This window comes from Apteryx rowi, unplaced genomic scaffold (genome assembly GCF_003343035.1).
Source record: "Apteryx rowi isolate R43461 unplaced genomic scaffold, aptRow1 scaffold_36, whole genome shotgun sequence".
NCBI classification, from domain to species: domain Eukaryota; kingdom Metazoa; phylum Chordata; class Aves; order Apterygiformes; family Apterygidae; genus Apteryx; species Apteryx rowi.
The window spans coordinates 214,880-219,297 of NW_020450085.1; the positions used below are offsets into that span (position 1 = coordinate 214,880).

General features: G+C 42.0%; 1 long non-coding RNA gene across 1 annotated transcript; it reads left to right on the forward strand.

The window, feature by feature from the left end:
- Nucleotides 1–339: 339 nt before the first annotated feature.
- On the forward strand, nt 340–2,101 carry LOC112969614. The gene is made up of 3 exons (XR_003254755.1): nt 340–473; nt 1,133–1,241; nt 1,978–2,101. It is a non-coding gene; the product is annotated as an uncharacterized LOC112969614 (long non-coding RNA).
- The last annotated feature ends 2,317 nt before the right edge of the window (nt 2,102–4,418 follow it).

Here is a 4,418-nt window from a genome sequence, read left to right on the forward strand (position 1 = left end):
GCTGCTGCTGCTGCTGCTGCTGCTGCTGCTGCTGCTGCTGCTGCTGCTGCTGCTGCTGCTGCTGCTGCTGCTGCTGCTGCTGCTGCTGCTGCTGCGACCGACCGTCCGACCGACCGACCGACGTGGAGCTTCCGCCCCGCCGCTCTCGCGAGAGGCGCAGCGCGAGAGCTCGGGCCTCGCGATAGCGCCGCCAGGCCCCTTCCCGCGGGGCCCGGGGCATGCCGGGACATGTAGTCGGGTTCCCCGCCCTCGCTGCTGCCGCGGGGCACGCTGGGAGCTGGATTCGGCGGGCGCGGGAGCGCGCGCGCTGTCGCCTCAGGGCGGCTGTGACGGCCGTAACGGCTGTGGAGACGTTTGCGCTGTGCGTGGTGGGCGCTGTAGGGGGCCTTTGCCGTCCCGGGGACAACCCTTTGCGCGACTTTGGATCCCGCGGTTAGAGACGGCAGTGGAAAGCCGGTGTGCTTTGCCCGGGTGTGAGTGACCTAGCGAAGAGAAGGATCCCTTGGTTGCCTTTGCCGGCTCAGCGTGGTCTCTCCAGGCGCTTAATGGTGGCATTGGCCAGAGAGGCTGGGAGCCGTGTGGTGAGCGCAGCGGGGCCCTGAAGCAGGCTGCTGGAAGGAGCCCGACCAGCCTCTCTTGAGCCATAAAAAGACTAGATCTTGGCTAGTCCTGGAGACCTTGTAGATGCGAGAGGCTGCCTGACACGTTTTTCCTTTTCTTAATGTTTTTGTCACCTGAAGTTACAGATACCTTTACCTGAAACAGAGCTTTGTAGAAATGTTACAGTGAATGTGAGATTTCAGGCAGCACCAGAACACAGGGAATCATTGCTGAGAAATGTTGCTCCAGCACTGCTTGCCAGATAAAAGTTCTATCTTCAATTAAAAATTGCAAACCCTATTTAATTCTACAAAGGAGAGATATTACAAGAAGGATAGTTATATTCATTAGGTTTCAGTTAAAGAAAATATGATGATACAGTTTAAGCATTCAGTTGAGGTTTAAGAGCCCACTGTGCTCTATTCTRCAACACAGGAGGAAGGACTGCATTGCCCTGGAGTGTTTGCGTTTTGAAGGACATAGAAACAAAAGGGTGACAAATTACTTTACCTCTTGTTATTTTCACTCCAAGAGAGCAGAGACAGATACCTAAAATTAGAAAGACACAGGCCTGGTGAAAATGAGTGAGAAGAGAGATGCCAGAAGCAAGAGAAGGGTTGCGATGTTGTCAGCTGTAATGGGTGAGTTTAAGCTCATGTATACATGAGAACTTAGAATTTCAGCTTTCATTTAAAGCCTGTTTGTAGTAATGATTGTGGAAAAATCCTTCAACATATCGGAGTACAGAATTTCAGAAAGTAGAATCTAAACAAGCTTGCTTAAAAGTTATGATGTGAGTAAAATTTATGATTTTTGAGACTAATTCATGATTTTTAGACAGCTGAGGTGGTTGGAACAGGCTGGAAAACTGAAAGAAGGAATATAGGAGAAAGACATCGGTACTAGAGACCATAAGTAGTGGGGGCCAAAAAACACACATTGTATATTTTTCTTTGAAAAACTCAGCAAGGTCCTGGCCAGAGAAGGTATAGAAGAATTGAAAATAGCAAGGAAGGTAGGTGAAAGGTGAAGGAATAGAGCTCGTTAGTCAAGAAAATAACAGCAGGGAAAGGAAGAAATTTGTTTGCTGTTAGCATCAACTTCTCCTGGAAAGTTTTAACAGTAGAAGAACTAAATTGCAAAAGGGAGGCACAGGGTATAAGCCAAGGATGACCTTACAGTGAGAGAAGCAATGAAAAAAAAATTAATGCTATACTGTAAGAATAAGAAATATCCATCACAGCTCTTAAATACAAGGATACCAGTTCTGACTCAAGGCCATGATCCACAAATTGCTGGAAATTAAAGGGTTATACAGAGGAATATTATTTTGTATGTGCTTTTCTTTCATGTTCTTCCTTCTGTATCTTCTATTAGCCATTATTTCACCTGGACTGATATGCAAAGTGACTGGAACAAGCCCTTGGGCCATCTCTAAAAAGACATTCAAAAGAAATTTAATAAGAACAAAATCTCTACTTTGTGTTCCTTTGTGTGACCCAGCAGCTGTTCTTATGCCTATTTGTTGAAAGATGTTTTTCAGGTAAAAAAACACACAAAATGCTTTCTTCCAAAAGTAGCAGAATGGACAAAACTTTGCTTCTTGTGGATTTTGTGTTGCTCTTAAGTTTCCTATTACTCCTTTCATACTCCTACCTCTTTGGCTAAGCAAGTAGCAGTTGCTGCAGCTTATTTTGGAGCAACACGCACACTGGGCAGTTGGCTATTTTCTCGTGGTCCTGATAAAAGTCTGTCGTTATCTTTGTTTTGGGAGAAGTGCACTAATTTGGGTTTATCTCTCTATATCCCTGTTATTTTTGTGGCTACTTGATATCTTTAAGACTATAGACAAGGAGAGGGAGGAGGAGAAAATGGTGTAGAGAGAATGATGAGATCACTACACATCAGTAAGAGTGCAATCACAAGCCTTGCTTCCTTAAGAAACCAGATTAAAGCTGAGAATATTTACAATACAATGTCTAGTACCATTCTACAACTTTGTTGATTATAGAAACGCAAATAGCATTTCTGTAAAGTCTGGGTATGTGTGTATAATAAAGAAATTGGTAATACGGTGTTGCAGGATACATTTCCTGTATGTGCAAAGCTACTTGTATATTTCTTGCAAGACTAAACACAAAGCATTAGAAAGGATTTTTCTTATTTTAAAAAGTGTGTTCTATATAACTGGCCAGCTAAGTGCTGGCAGTCGAAGCAATTACATTCTGACAATTAAATTCTTTAACAAATGCATTGGAATTCTGTAATAGTGGAATTTTGCACCTTCATTATAGGTGATTTGGTTAGAAATACTGCAGCTATAATGCCAGAAGTACAACAGTAGTAAGGAGGAAGTAACTACAGTGTTGTTTCAGCCTGCAGGTGGTTTCCTCTGTACAAGGCTCCTGCTTCTCAGGATGGCCAATCCATTATTCCATATGTTTTCAGAGATCTCATCTTAGATCCTTCTGACTGTGAAATTATTGGCAAGGTTTGAATTTTTATAGCAACAAGAAGTGTTCTAGAAGCAGGATAGAGCATTTTGAGATACAAAATTGTACCTTGTCGATCTTTCAAAGAAAAAGATTAAAGTAGTTTAGGGTACCAATCACAAGCAGCTACAGTTTCTCCTCAGCATACCAAATGAATTTTAACAGAGGAGGAGAAGACTAAGAATCAACACCAGTGCATTTAGTTTCTCTCTCAGATAAAGACTAGAGGTCTGGAAATAAAGGCAAATCTAGCTCCAGTGCATGGAAATTCATATTCAAGCAAAAATCTAACAGGTGTTCCTAGCTAGATCCAAACTTGATATAATAAATATAGTGCGTGCTGCTGCTTGTTACAGTAAGTACCAGCAGAGCTTGTTACAGCTCAGTCCTGAGGGTCCAATGTTTCCCTGCCTTGATTGTTCTACCCAGGACACCACCATTATTATGTAAATTCTCATTCATTTCTCCAGATTTCAGTGATAGCTTATATTCTCTACAGGGATATGTAGTGCCTCTCAGGATCACTGTAGTTTGCTTCAGATCACAGTTTGCTAGCATCTCTAAGTTTGACTAATTTTATTAGCTGGAGGCAGTATTATGGATTACTTACTAATTCCCTAAATATTCTGAGTTACTTTCTAACACGAATCACTGTATTATTCTCACTAGATCCTTTCTTTTAGAATACCCAGAGGCCTTTATGTGATTAGGTCAACTCTATAGTATATTGCAAAGTGTTTATTTCATATGCAGAATGAAAGAGTGAAATCCTGTTTATTGGCAAGGGTTAATAGTTGAAGTGCAGTGAACTGAAGTAAAACTCACTGCAGCCTTAACTAAGAGGGTAATAGGATTAATGGAACACAGTGCATTTAAAGAAAAGGTATTATTAACGTTTAGGTGGCAGAGCCGTGAGACAAAGCCCACTGTAAATCTGAATTAAAAGCTTCCTTAAAGCTATAGGATTTCACTTTGCTGCAGATCAGGTATGCAGCATTCTAACAGAATACAGTTTGTCTCTTTCAGTCGAAGGTATGCAGCCTGTGTCTCTTTGCACGCTCATGGAAACATACTCATCTTGGATACATTCATGACTCATATACAGAGACCAAATTATTAAACTCACTGGGATAATTAGGAATTAAAATACCAGTAAAGAAATCAGACCTTGCAGCAGAACTGTAATAACTGTAGGGTTCATATTAGAAAAAGATAACATCCCCTTCTCCAAAACCCAGCTACCTGCCAGCATGGTAACAGTAGTGGCCCACCTGTGCGTAAACTGATAGTTTCAAATGTTAGCTATTGCTTCAAATAAAATGATAT